Source organism: Lithobates pipiens, unplaced genomic scaffold (genome assembly GCF_037356315.1).
Source record: "Lithobates pipiens isolate NorthernLeopardFrog02 unplaced genomic scaffold, aLitPip1_a1.2 Scaffold_10, whole genome shotgun sequence".
NCBI lineage: Eukaryota > Metazoa > Chordata > Amphibia > Anura > Ranidae > Lithobates > Lithobates pipiens.
In genome coordinates, this window is record NW_027507686.1 from 64,455,352 (window position 1) to 64,470,856 (window position 15,505).

The 15,505-nt window shown below is 45.0% G+C and overlaps 1 long non-coding RNA gene across 1 annotated transcript; it reads left to right on the plus strand.

Annotated features, from left to right (window-relative positions):
- The first annotated feature begins 472 nt into the window (after positions 1-472).
- On the plus strand, positions 473-8,533 carry LOC143931570 (uncharacterized). Its single transcript, XR_013262887.1, has 2 exons — positions 473-913; positions 8,301-8,533. It is a non-coding gene; the product is annotated as an uncharacterized LOC143931570 (long non-coding RNA).
- Positions 8,534-15,505: the final 6,972 nt, after the last annotated feature.

The following is a 15,505-nucleotide window of genomic DNA, read 5'->3' on the forward strand; positions in this document are numbered from 1 at the left end:
GTCACACTGCACTGTCTGTGCACTCTCTTTCTCCCGCCCTTCTGACACCATTCACTGCCCTACTGACGCCGTCCACTACCCTACTGACACCGTCCTCTGCCCTACTGACACCGTCCACTGCTCTACTAACACCGTCCACTGCCCTACAGACACCATCCTCTGCCCTACTGACACCGTCCACTGCCCTACTGACACCGTCCACTGCCTTTTTGACACCGTCCACTGTCCTTCTGACACTGTTCTCTGCCCTACTGACACCGCCCTACTGACACTGCTCACTGCCCTACTGACATCGTCCACTGCCCTACTGACACCGTCCACTGCTCTACTGATACCATCCACTGCCCTACTGGCTGACAGTGTCCAATTTTAAGGTAGGCTAGTTTCATATTTTAACTGACATTTCTTTTAATAATTGAATCATATTAGAGTGTAGTACAAAAAAAGTGTTCGGGTTTGGCTTGAAGAAAAGGTGGCAACCCTAAGTCCAGCGGGTAGCCAAATGTGATGGGTCACCACATGTGATGAAACACTGGCTTCAGATTATTTGTAGGTTGTAACAAAAATCATTTTGCAATCCAATTTTTATTTCAGCTGAACGGTGTATCCTACAGCCGCCAGTCACTGGACTTCTAGAAAATGGCGGCTTTATAGCGGGGATGTTTCCCTCTAGTGGTAGCACAGCAGTGACATCATGTGAGGTCATTTCCGGCCATGTGACAGAAGTCTTATATAAAGCTAAGACGTCTCCTCCTCTTCTCGCCGACCTTGCCGCAAGCTGTGTGTTGTAGTCCGGTGATCGTTCAGCATGTCCTCCGCTATGACGCGTCTATTCCGCCTTCCCGGCCTGGGACAGTTCATCCCGAGGAGAGGCGTGGCCTCCAAACCATCCGTAAGAACGTCCTCCAGCCTGGTAAGTTGTGTGTGAGTGACCAGAGACCTGACTATGGAGCCCATCACTATGTACTATGGAGGTCATAGAGACTGAGGAGGACAGAGCTGCTTCCTGACCGTGTGCTCCTCTATCCTATGAATGAGGTATGGGGGGCCCTGAGAGGTGTGCTCACACCTGAGACCAGGGACCCCACAATAACAAGGCCGGTGCTGGGCCGACCCCCAAATGTTCTGGAACCTCCAACTGGACATGAAGGCCAAAACCAGCAGTGAGAGTCTGCTCTGAGCTCCTCATTCCTAACGTGTTTACAGACAAAGCTGCCTCCCCCCCTCCTCCTCCTTCTTTTTTTTATGTGTTGGATAGAATGATGGATTATAACCCCTGTCAGGTTGTACTGCCTTCAGAGGTTAGAGATTAATTTCCTGTCTAGAGGTTAAGCAGAGTTATCAAAGGGTTAACTGCCTAGCCAGTGTTTGACATGGGAATGCTGCTTTTACCAAGGCAAGAGATCTTCCCAAAGGGACTCTAGTTGACCTTGAGGACCCCTAGGGCAGTGATGGTGTCATGTTTTGCTACCTGCTGGAGTGCGCATGCGTGACGCTGCCATATGTGTTCCAACACCGGGTCGCTCGCCATGCTTTGGGGCATGGATTCGCTCGGCTTAATTAGAATCTAATTCTGTGTTCGCTTGGATGGTGGGGCTTGAACCTGGATTCAGGGGTATGGGCACAAAATTCTGTGCAAAAGCAGATCGCCCCATTGTTGGAATGCATATGGTGGCGTCACGCATGCGTAGTCCAGCAGGTAGCCAAATGTGATGGGTCGCCGTGTGTGAGGAAACCTAGGCACCCCAGATGTTTTGGAATTAAATTTCCCTTGATGCTCAACTACACTACAGCGTGCATGAGCATCATGGGTAATGTAGTTCCAAAACATCACTGCCCTAGGGATTTCCTCTTGCGTTTAATTTTTTTAATTTTTTCGGGAAGTGGATGGGGGGGCGGGCACGGGCACTCCCTTTATCCCCAAAAAAGTAGCTTATTTCTACTTCTATAATAACATTTTAGTAGAGATGTTGTAAAGTCTACAGGCAAAACTATTTTCATTTTGGATGCAGTAAGGGTGGGTTTTAAACTGTCAATATTTGTTTGCTTTTTTTTTTTTTTTTTTTGAGAGCTGTGTTCCATTAGGGAGATTTCCACTCAAATTTTTGTCCTGTAGATGAAGTGAAAGTTGTCCCCAGAACTGTGTTCATTTTTTTGTAGATTTCCACTTCTGGTGACAACACAATATTTGGGCTTTTCTCATACTTTCAGTAAGAACAGCATAAGGGACAAATGGAGAGGAAATATCACCGGAGGGGGGGGGGGGGGGGGGAGAGAAACTAGATTGAGCGGTACTGTTTTTTTAGGGTTTATATGATACCGCCTTTGTCTGCCTTTCAGGCTGATATCAGGTGTCCATATTCTGTACATTTAACACTTATATTTCGACACTGTCCTTTTAGACCTTTTTGTGTGGTCAGTGACACAAGTTTTTTCACCTTAATGCATAGGATACATTAAAGGGATTGTAAAGTAAACTTTATTTTTTTTTAATTTTTTTTTTTTTACAACAAACATGTTATACTTGCCTCCTCTGTGCAGCTTGTTTTGCATAGTGGCCCCGAACCTGCTCTTCTGGGCTCCCTCGGCGGCTGTCTCTGCTTCCTCCTGCAGGTACTTCTCACGTTCATGCGAGCTCCCTCGCATGGTGAGAAGCACCTGTGGGCGCGCTCCCGTGATATAGCCGCTCACTATATCACACACGGCCCTGGCGCGCCATGTCATTGCATGTGATTGACAGCAGCTTGAGCCAATGGCTGCGCTGCTTTCAATCCATCCACTCCAGCCAATCAGCGGCCAGGCTGAGCTGCGAAGAGGACAGCGGGGGCAAGCGCAGGACTTTCGAGGGGTCAGGTAAGTAAAACGGGGGGGAGGGGGAACTGGGGGTGCCGGCACTGTGACATGTTTTTTCACCTTAATGCATAGAATGCATTAAGGTGAAAAAACATTTACCTTTACAACCCCTTTAAGGTGAAAAAACATGAGGGTTTACTACTCCTTTAAGTTACGATTTAGGCTGGTATTGCTGTTTCATAGTGTGCTGTTACACAATTGTTATAGTGCAGTAAAAATGTTAGTGGACCCCCCCTTTTTTTTTTTTTTTTTTCCTTCCTCGTGCCAGTAAAACAAGATTTTCTACTTGTCTTGCCCCCTGCTACTGTTTACTGACCTCCTTTGACTCCGCCCTCTCAGCGCTGTTGAAACCCAGAAACACGCTTTGCTTTTCCACATCATTGGGGACTGACTTCAGCTTCTCAGAGCCAGCTCGCTGTTCTGTCCATTCAATCTGACAGCTTGTTCTTGCCATGTTCACTGCAAATGTATGGTGTGAACAGGGCCCATAGAAAACCCTTTTCGTGTGTTCTGTTCACACTATATGTGCGGCGGTGTGCGGAAAAACGCAGCTTAACCACTTTAGCCCTGAAAGATTTTACCCCCTTCCTGACCAGAGCTTTTTACAATTTTTTAGCACTGCATCACTTTAACTGAAAATTGCACGGTCATGCAATGCTGTACCCAACTAAGATTTGGGTCCATTTTTTTTTTTATTTATTTATTTTAACCACAAATTGAGTTTTGTTTTGGTGTTATTTTGATCATCTCTGCAGTTATTTTTTTGCGCTATAAACAAAAAAGCGACAATTTAAAAACAAGTTTTACTTTTTGTTATAACCCGAAATTGTTTTTGAAAAAACAAATTTCTTCATCAGTTTAGGCCAATATATTCTACATATTGTTGGTAAAAATTACTATAGGCGTATATTGGTTTTTGCGACTGACATATCGGACTCCTTTGACGTATTTTTGGGACCATTGAAATATATACAGCAATCAATGCTATAAATATGCACTGATTACTGTGTAAATGTCGCTGGTAGGGAAGGTATTAACACTAGGGGTAGATCAAGGGGTTAAATGTGTGTTCTACCTGGGAGGAGATATATCATTATTCCTACTTAGTAGGATCAAACAATATATCTCCTCTCCCCTGACAGAACAGGGATTTGTGCGTTTACACATACAAATCCCCATGCTTGCTCTTGTGCACGTGATCGCGGCCATGTGCATCGGGTCCTCTGCCGTGCAGTGGGTGCGTGCCCCCTCTGACAGCTTCTAAAGGGAAGGTGGTATCGAGTTTCGCCCAGGAGAGCCATTGTGCCACAGTATAGCTGCATGAGCTGGTTGGGAACCGTTTAAAGGTTGCGTCCGGGGCGGTCTCTGTTTTGGAGTTCGCCTGCTCAGTGGGGAATTGCTCTGCTGGTCTGTCTGCTCCACTTGTGCACACACAGACCCAGCGTGCTCTCCATGGACCGCCTGTCCGTTTTACACCCAAATGCCATCCGATCTGGCAGACGTATGGGGAACCGGCTGTTTTTAGTGGATTAACCCTAACTCACAACGGAGCACCCAGTCAATAACTCAAATGTAACACGGTTACATTAGGGTTATGGGCTGACCAGAAAGAGTAAGGCTGGCAACAGAAGGGACTGGCAGATGGCACTGGCTGGCACGTGGCACTGATTGCTTGATTCTACAAAATATAAATTTTAATATGTATCAAAAGAAACCACTATAATAATCCTACACAGCAAACGGATCACATATACAGTCCACAAACAGTTAAAAAATAAGACAACGTTGTCTAGTTAAAGGGAAAGTGCAGCTGCACACATTCTTGCACACCTAATGCAGCCAAAATAAGCGATTATGCAAAGGGGCACGTGACTTATAGCAAATTAAAGGTGGTGTATGTGCGGTTAACCAAAGCTAGAGGGGATCATAATCCAAAGAACTTGTATTGCACTAGTTCAGTCGTCACACTTTTCCCTTCAGTGGCAGTTCAAAGATTTGCTTTGTTAGATGAACGGTTAGGCTGGCACGTTTTATTGTTGAATTATAAGCATATATGCAGAGCAGACAGGCACTTAATAAAATATATTTTCTCCCTGTTTGTCTGTCCTAAGAATAGGAGAGATACCTTTTCTGGCTGCTCTTGGCCTAGAATTAAGTTGCTGATTAAATGATTTTTTTTTTTTTTTACGTGGCACTGGCAGGTTTCACACTGAGCACTTAGTAACTGTGAAACTGACAAGTAACAGAGGAGAGAGGAGCTGTCAGAATTGAGCTTAATATAGGGGTTGGGGGGGCCCCGGCTGGGGTGTGAAACTGACAAGTAACTGAGAGGAGGGTCTGTCAGATTTGAGCTTGATGTTGGGGGTGGGTGGGACCCAGCAGCTATTAAACACCAACCAATGATTGGGCTGCTTAAAGGGGTGGAGCCACATACATGTAGCACCCTACCCAGATCCCATTGGCTGGTGTTTGATAGCCGGGTCCCGCCCACCCCAGCCGGGTCCCGCCCACCCCAGCCGGGTCCCGCCCACCCCAGCCGGGTCCCGCCCACCCCAGCCGGGTCCCGCCCACCCCAGCCGGGTCCCGCCCAACCCTGGCATCAAGCTCAAATCTGACAGATCCTCCTCTTCTCTCTCCTCTGTTACTTGCCAGTTTCACACACTCGGTGGCTCTGGCAGGCATCAAGTGCTGCACTGAGTGTGGAGAAAGGTCGACAGTGGTCAATGTTAATGCACTGCATGTCTGGGGCATCGGGAGTTATAGTGAGTTGGCTGGTGGCAGCCTAGGTGCCAGGGACCATTAATAAGTCCATATAATAAGTCTCTAGATGTTTTCAACAGCACCAGAAGTATTCAAATGAATTCTCATCAGAGAAACGGAAGGTAAAAAAAATATAAATATAGCACGGAAAGATATGGGCTCTCAGAACTCTCACCTCCACTCCTTGATAAAAAAGCACATCAAGTAAAGTAAATAGCCTCCAGTCTCTCCTTTACCACCAGCGGGTCTTCAATTATTAGTAACTTGAAAATCATGGACATCCACACTGGACCACCAGGGGGCTGTCCATCCCTGTATCAACTATATTGAGAACCAGGCAGCGACCGCCACAAATGCATGCCACTCAATAAGAATATAGGGAGAAGGAAAAGGGCTCCAATAGTGTAGTAGTTTTAAAAATGAGTGGTTCAATTTATTAAAATAAGACTCGCATTGACTAGAAATGTAAACGGCACATAAGAAAAATGGTGTCCTGGCGTCTTCCGCTAGTCTTGCGTCACTTCCGGTATTACATCACGGCCACTACTCCCTACGAGTTACGTCAATCATGTGACTTCATCAGGGGAAACCACTCGGTTTTTAAAACTACTACACTATTGGAGCCCTTTTCCTTCTCCCTATATTCTTGAGTGGCATACATTTGTGGAGGTCGCTCCCTGGTTCTCAATATAGTTGATACAGGGATGAACAGCCCTCTGGTGGTCCAGTGTGGATGTCCATGATTTTCAAGTTACTAATAATTGAAGACCCCACTGGTGGTAAAGGAGAGAACGGAGGCCATTTACTTTACTTGATGTTCTGTTTTATCAAGGAGTGGAGATGAGTTCTGAGCCCATATCTTTCTGTGCTATATTCATATTTTTTTCACCTTCTGTTTCTCTGAGAATTCATTTGAATACTTCTGGTGCCGTTGAAAATATCTAGAGACTTATTATATGGACTTATTAATGGTGCCTGCTTTCTAATTATTTATTCATTTCGTTTTTTATTAGCACGTTGCACTTTCTAGATGTATCATTTATTTATACACCTTATTTGCGCAGGATCATTATGGATTTTATTTAGATTTTTGGTATTATGTGAATACTATTAGATCCAGCTGCATTTATTAGCACCTTGTTTGCAATTTGCACGTGTATATTTATTGCTGCTAACACTTGTTTAGTGTAAGTTTTATTTATAGCACCTTTTTCAAGCACTTGTTTACTTTATTACTTTTTTCTTATATGAAATTTATTACTATTTATATCCTATTCGTAGTTTTCACTTTTTAGTATTAGCGCAAAGGCCTTTCTATATTAGCCTAGGCGCCAGGGTGTGATTTTTGGTCACCATGGCGACCTGGCCCCTGGGGTTTGTCGAGCCCTGCCCTACATGATAGCACATTATGAAATGCTTACCTTAGAAAATAATCCTCCAGCAATGTGCTGACAGGGCTTCCATCTGCCACCAGTCTTCCGGGTTTGCAGATTTCCGCTTACAGCTGGATCTTCAGAGGGTATGTGCAGGTGACGTGGCTGCATGCAGTGTGAAGATCTCCTAAACTTCCAGTTTAGAAGATATTCACTGTACCTACAAGTAAGCCTTTATTATAGGCTTACCTGTAGGTACAAGTTAAAAAAATCACTTTACTACCACTTTACAACCCCTTTAAAGTCTCATGGTTTTTCACCTTAATGCATTCTATGCATTAAGGTGAAAAACCTTCTGTGTTTCAGTTGCCCCCCAGACCCCCCCTTCTTACCTGAACCCGATTGTTCCAGCGGCTCCAGACACTGTTATCATTGGATAGATCGATAGCAGCAGAAGCTATTGGCTCCCGATGTGATCAATCAAATCCAGTGATGCAGGGGCGAGTCCAGAGTGACTCGTGAGCTTGCCTGCATGGGTGCCCCCATAGAAAGCGACTTTCTGTGGGGGCACGCGATGAAAAGGAGCCAGGGGCACCCCAGAAGAGGATTGCTCTTTGCAGAACCCTTGTACAGAACAGGTAAGTATAACGTGTGTGTGTGTGTGTGTGTGTGTGTGTGTGTGTGTGTTTTTTTTTTTTTTTTTTTTAACAAGCTAAGTATTAAAATGTAATTTTAAAGTAGCTGCTGACTTTTAATAAACTGCAACTCACCTGACCCACAATCCAGCTCTGATCACCCCAGCTGGTTTCACCTTGTCTTCTGCACTGGCATCTTATCTATGGGCACCCAGCTGCAACAGTTTGTGGCTTCACACCTGGGTGCCCGCTTTGCATGCGCATTTTGAATCGTCCCGCAGTCTTCTGGGTTCGTCGTGTGCCCCAGAAGACTGGGGGAGGAGAGAACCCCGCTTCCAATCGCCAAGGTGGTACCCGAGTTTGACAGGTGTGGTGCCCCTCGCCCAGCTTTCAAGGGAAGGGTCTTGAGGCATCCCGTTTTGGGTGGAGCTCTGCTTTCAGTACTGTAATTTGTGTATTGGGTGTGTTTATTTAGCTGCTTGAAATTAAATTTTTCAATAAAAGATGCAGGTAGATGAAACGAGGGTTCTGATGTGATTATAAATAAATGTGCTGATCAGTGACATTTAGTGATGGGGAGAGCATCTATGTGGAAATGTATTTTCTGTAGTGTCTTGCAGCTGAATTTTTGTTTATCCTCTTGTGCACTGCTATAATCTTTATTTTTTGCCCTCTACAGGACACAGTCGTTGGTCTTAGTGTCTTTATGGTCTGCTTCCTGGGGCCATCGGGGTGGATCCTTTCCCATCTGGAGGACTATAAAAAGAGGGACTGATTCTGTACACAATCAAGTTTTCTGCATTCCATTTCCAGTGCTCTGGCTCAAGTAGAGACTGTAGCAATATGCTGGTATCCAACGCACACAAATTCTGACCAAGCAGTCTGTTACATTAAAACTTGTTTACACCCCTATATCATGTATTGGTGGTTTTTCTTTTAAGGTTCCTATGAAGTATAAATTATCTCAACACAGTTCTCATTCACTGGTTGGCATTTAATTTCAAATATCCCCTCAGTTAGAAACGCATTTAACCCCTTGATCGCCCCTAGTATTAACCCCTTACCTGCCAGTGACATTTACATAGTAATCGGTGCATTTTACAGCACTGATCGCTGTATAAAATGTCAATGGTCCCCAAAAAGTGTCCCGATTTGTTTGCCGCAAATATGCAGCACTGCTGGACTGGACCATTACCAGGTGCCGCTCCCAGCACATACCAGGATTTCAGCGGGAGCCCCTGGCCCCGTACGAACAATCGGGACCTGGTTCTCCCAATTCTGAGCCTCTGATTGTCTATCAGGTGACCATCACAGTGATCAGTTGCTGTGCATGGAGGAGAGAAGTGTTTAAAAATAAATGCCTAAACAAAAGTTTATACTTTGTTATGCCGAGTACACACGTTTGGAAATTCGGCCAGCAAAAGACGGATGAGAGCTTTAATCGGAAAATGCGACCGTGTATGCTCCATCTGAATTTTGCTTGCCGAATTTCCTCCAGCAAAAGATTGAGAGCAGGTTCTCAATTTTTCAGATGGAAAATTTCCGATTGGAAATCCTGCTTGTCTGTAGCAATTCTGATGCGCGAAATTCCTACGTATGCTTGGAAACAATTCAATGCATGCTCGGAAGCATTGAACTTGATTTTCTCAGCTCGTTGTAGTGTTGTATGTCACCGTGTTCTTGACAGTTTGAAAGTTCAGCGAACTTGTGTGACCATGTATATGCAAGCCAAGTTTGAGCGGAATTCCATTGGAAAAACTATCATAGCTTTTTCCGACAAGAATTCCGATTGTGTGTACACGGCATAAGTGTGTCTGGGTCAGGGCTTTATTTATTTTTTCCCTTTCCTTTGCTATTTTGGGCCAGTCTGCATGTGAGATCCATTACCATTTACCACCAAATGAGACCAATCTGTCCTAAAAAAAAGATACAAATCGCCTAGATAGACACTGTAGTTGTAATTATATGTACAGTTTTACTAACACATGTCAAAGTTGAAAAATTGTGCTTGGGCATTTGTTTTAGCCTTGTGCACAAAGGGGGTTAAATTGATGGCGTTGTGTATTTTCACATTTTTATTACTGCAGCTCACCCTGCAATTTCCTGCAGCAAGTATCTGAGGGTTCCTGTGTCTGGAATGACTGGTGTGGGCAGAGATCTGTGGCTGCTCAATGATACATTGACTGGCTAACAGTGGGTGCCTCTATCCGTGACTTTGCACACCTAGTAACTGCCTGCAGTGATCATGGCTTGATGCAGGTAATTGCTAGCAAAAGGTACCCACTAGCTATGCAAAAGGGGTTGGTGCAGTCATGGTAGCTGCTGCTATTGTCAGCCTGACATTGCTTTGTATGAGCTGAGTTACCACAATTTTCTGCACACACGTCATTCCAGATATAGGAATTTTAGATTCTTTACAACTGAATTTGCAGAGTGTGCTAACTTGTGTAAATAGATCCTACAAACATCCATTAGGGTGGCCAATGGGACGTGAGAACTTCTCCCTTTCCTCTGTAAAGTACGTCGAGGGAAACTGCTATTCACCCAGCTCTGCAGCTAGGATTTGTCAGCTCCCAACCTGAACAGAGCAGGAGCTACACCAGGGGACTAATAGAAAGTAAAAAATATGTATATCGGGGATATGCAATTAGCTGACCTCCAGCTCTTGCTAAACTAAAAGTCCCATCATGCCTCTGCCTCTGACTGTCATGCTTGTGGCTCTAAGAGTCTTGCTATGCCTCATGGGAATTGTAGTTCTGTAACAGCTGGAGGTCCACTAATTGCATATCCCTGATGTATATTATGTGACCTAAAAAAAAAAACTTGCAGTTACCATTTTATTCATACAGGTTCTCGGCTTTTAGATAATTAGGTTTTGGCCCTTTCAAGTGAATTTTAAAGCGGAGGTCCACCCTAAAGTGGACCTTCCACTCATCGGAACCCTCCCCCCCCCCCTCCGGCGCCACAATTGGCACCTTTCAGGGGGGAGGGGGGTGCAGGTACCTGTACAGTACAGGTATCTGCACCCACTTCCAGGATAGCTCTCTGCGGAAAGGGGCGTAGATTACGCCCCTTTCCGCAAGTGCCCCGCTGCCTGCTGGGAAACACATGGATCCCAGAGGCCGCGCGGACCGTCCTTATTGCGCAGCGCGACTCGTGCATGCGCAGTAGGGAACCGGGAAATGAAGCCGAAAGGCTCCATTTCCTGATTCCCATACCCAAGATGGCGGCGGCAGCACCCGAGAGACTATCTAGAGATCGGCTTCGGGTGCCGACATCGCGGGCGCGCTGAACAGGTAAATGTCACTATTTTAAAAGTCAGCAGCTGCAGTATTTGTAGCTGCTGGCTTTAAAAAAAAAAACGCGGAGTCCCGGCGGACTCCCGCTTTAAAGGTTATGTCACTCCCTTTATAGCGGAGTTCCACTTGTTTTTTTATTCCCACTTCAGCCCTGGAAGGATTCACCCCCTTTCTGACTGTGCTGACCAGTCTTCTCCCCCCCACTGGTGGTATTTGATCACCTCTGTGTTTTTTATTTGCGCTATAAACAAGTCAGACTGACATTTTGAAGAAAAATATTTTTACTTTTTCCTGTAATATAAAAGTTTTAAAAACAAATTTTATCAGTTTAGGCCAATATGCATTTGACATATTTTTGGTAAAAAAAAAGTGATTGGTTTGTGCAAAAGTTATAGCATCTTCAAAATAAGAAATAATTTATGGCATTTTTATTAACCACCTCAGTATAGTGCACTTACACCCCCTGACCAATTTTCAGCGCTCACACTTTGAATGACTATTACTCAGTCATGCAACGCTGTACCCATATGAAACTTGCATACACACAGCCACAGCTTTCTTTTGGTGGTATTTAATCACTAGTGGGTTTGTTTTGGGGTGCACTGTAAGCTCTAACTGGTCACAGCCAATCATGTGGCAAATGGCTCTTTACAAGTTTGTGACGATCAATGGTCCCGGGAACACACTGCCACCACCGTGCATGTGCAGCGTGCTCGCGAGCATGCGCAGTGAAAAGTGGGGCGGTACCATCTGATTGGCCGGGATGAAGTCAATCATATGGTAAACAGCCATGTCTAATTGCTGTTAACCCCCCTCGGTGGTGAGCGGTGTCTCCGTGACACACCACCACTGAAGGAACAGGGATGCGTGCACACGATCTCGCATATTCCCTGTTTAAATGGACAGATGTCGTGACACCCACCCAGAACGTGAGCCGTGCCTCCCACTGTGACGGGTGGCAAGTGGTTAATTGGGATTGCGGCAAACAAATCGGGACACTTTTTATTTTTATTTTTATTTATTTATTTATTTTTTTTGGAACCATTGACCTTTTATACAGCGATCAGTGCTGTAAAATGTACTGATTACTGTCTAAATGTCACTGTCAGGAAGGGGTTAATACTAGGGGCGATCAAGGGGTTAAATGTTTCTAACTGAGGGGATAGGACTGACTAGAGGAGGAGCCAGATCATTGTTCCTACTTGGGTGAGGAGAGACAGATCATCTGTTCTTACTGTCAGAACCAGAATTTGTTTACACACACAAATCCCGGTTCTGGCTCTCTTGCCTGCGATCACAGGTGGCCGGTGGCCTGCTACATGCGATTGCTACAGCTCTTAAAGGAGCCACCGTACAGGTATAATAATTTCAGTAAGGCTGATTCTCATCTGTACTTTGCCTAGGCAAATTACATAGTATGCATTAGTTCTGCTGACTCCTGGGATATTAATGTCACTAATTCCAGGAGTAGGCGGGGCTTTAATTGCAAAATATTTAGGAGGTTGGCTGGCTCTTTATTGTACAGGCGCGGCCTTGCTGTTCTCTTGGCCACGCATGCACTTCCAGCCCTTTCTGTTTATGTTGCCATAGGAGCGACGGCAGAAGTTTGCTGCTGCTATAGGCACATGTAAGTGAAGGATTGGAAGCGCTTCATGAGATGGAATACTTACAACAGAGCAGCGATGGGTTCACTTGCCCAGAGTTAAGATGGCAGCAGGCAGGAAGCCAGTGTGTAGTGAAACAGCTGAAGTTTTACATGTAAATCATAATTATTAGCAAACTTCATAATTAGGATTTATCACTCTTAAAAGCCTGCAGGTGTATATATATTTTTTTATAATTTTTGCTGCATTGTTTGGATATCCTCTTTAAGCCAAAAATGCATTTTATTTATTACACAAAAAAAATCCCCTTTTGGCAATATGTTAAAGATTTCTTTAATTGCACGTTTGCAACGTCAATCACAGATCCTAATAGGAGTGCTGACTCTCATATGAAACGAGCTGCCAGCGTGTTTCAGCAGGCTTTCATCAAGCCTTACTGAAGGCTGTTAGCAGCTTGATTAAAGTCAGTCGGCCTTCCCATTATCCATAGCACTCCCATTAATATCTGGGTTTCTCATTTCAAAGATGAAGTTGAATGGGACTTTAAAGGCTTCAGCAAACCCTTGACGTAAGCTTTTGTAAACCCTTGCTGCTATGCAAACTGAAACCTGTGTGAACAAGGTCTTTGCAATTGATGCCTTCTCCCTGGACTTAAGGCAGGACATTAACCACTTACCTACTGGGCACTTAAACACCCCTCCTGCCCAGACCAATTTTCAGCTTTTGGTGCTCACACTTTGAATGACAATTACTCAGTCATGCAACACTGTACCCAAGTTTTTTGTCCTTTTTTTATTCCCCCCCCCCCCCCCCACAAATAGAGCTTTCTTTTGATGGTATTTGCTCACCTTTGGGTTTTTATTTTTCGTGCTATAAATGAAGAAAAGACTTTTGGGGAAAAAACACATTTTCTTTGTTTCTGTGATAAAATTATGCAAATTAATTTTTCTTCATAAATTTTGGTAACAATTTATACTGCTACATATCTTTGGTAAAAAAAAAATAAAACAAATTAGTGGATATTTGGTCTTTGTGAAAGTTAGAGAGTCTACAAGCTGTAGTGTGAATCATACAAAATAGGCCACCAGTACATCAGATGTGATCAATCTCTCTTCTTGCGACCCAAACAAGCCAGGAAAGTACAAATACCCCCCAAATTACCTTTTTTTTTGAAAGTAGACATTACTATGTATTTAGTAAGGGGAATGGTGAGGTTTTTGATGTCATTTATTTTTCCCCACAATTCTTTGCAAAATTAAGATTTTTTTTATTTTTATTTTTTTCCACAAAATTGTCATTTGTAATAGGTTATTTCTCTCACATGGCATGTGTATACCACAAATGACACCCCAAAATAAATTATGCTACTCCTCCTGAGTATTACGATACCACATGTGTGGGACTTTTTCACAGCCTGGCCACTGAGAGAGGCCCAACGTGCAGGGAGCACCATCAGGTGTTCTAGGAGCATAAATTACACATCTAACTTGTTGACTACCTATTACACTTTTGAAGGCCCTGGAGCACCAGGACAATGACACATGGTGCTGATTTCAGATGGCACTGATGCGTGGTGCTGATGACAAGTGACCCTGATGTGGCACTGATGAAAGATGCCACTAATATGTGGCACCGGTGACACTGACAGGTGGCACTGATTACAAATGGCACTTATACGTGGCACTGATGACAGCACTTGTACATGGCACTGATGACAGATGGCACTGGGGACAAATGTCACTGACAACTGGGGGCAGATGGCAGTTTATTTTACTTTTTTGTTGTTGTAACTTACGGCCGCTGCAGCCGTTCATCTCTCCCTCCACACACGCTGTCTGTGTGAAGAGGGAGAGGGGCGCTGAGAGATGATCTCATATGTTTACATCTCTCATTGGACACACCGATCGTGCTGTAAACGGCTGCTGTGATTGGCTATTTACAGCGTTCTCTGATTGGCTGTGTCCAAGGGACACGGGCAGCACAGAACTTCCCCGATGCGCGCTCTCAGGAGCGCACATTGCGGAAGTAAATAGGAGGACGTCCAGGGACGCCCTCCCAGGCAGGTAGCGTCCGCGCTGTAGCCGTCTTTCGGCTATAGCGTGGGTGGGAAGTGGTTAATTGCTTACCAGTTATTTTAGGGAGGATTTCTCCCTCTCTTCCCCCCCCCATTCTAGTGTACCCCTGTAAGATTAAAGCTTTTCTAACCACAAAAAATTACGTTTTTATTGTGGCTCAGATGTAGTAGCTGCAGTTTCTTTTTTTGCACATGATCTGGCCATTCCAGGTTAAGTTCACCGTTTAGGAAAAAAATAAATGCACAGAGATTTTTGCAGATAAAGTGCATTAATGTTTTTTTTCTCTTTAAGGCTGGGTTCACACTGCTGCGGGGGGGAGATCCGGATGTGATTCGCACCGCAAATCACATCCGATCTCCGTAGCGATGCGAGTTCAGCCATACAGATAGTATGGCTGAATTCGCATCGCTCCCGCAGCAAACTCGCACGGGACCCTTTTTTTGGTCCGCAACAGAATCGGATCGCATGGGGGTTCACACCATGCGATCCGATTCCTGTGCGAGTCGGCAGATCGCACTGCGATATGCGGACGGATCTGGGGGTGTCATTAACATATCATTGACACTCCCAGCCGTCCGCATAGGGCAGTGTGAACTGCCGGCGGGAGTAATGCGATGCGGGAAAACGCCGCGGATTCGCGGCGTTCCCGCATCACAGCGGTGTGAACCCGGCCTCAATGTGATGAGCTTGCCCAGCATTGCACCCATGATTAACAGGTGAACCAGCTTGCCTGCCTGTACCACCATGTAGGCACACTGTTACAAAGCTGGATCAAGCCCTGAACTACAAGAATGCACATCGGCATCCTCAGTTTGAGAACTACAAGCCATCTGCCCTAGTGATAGATGGGTGTAGTAATTCATTAATGGGAGAATGATGAGGCTTTGCGGGCGGTGCCCTGCACAG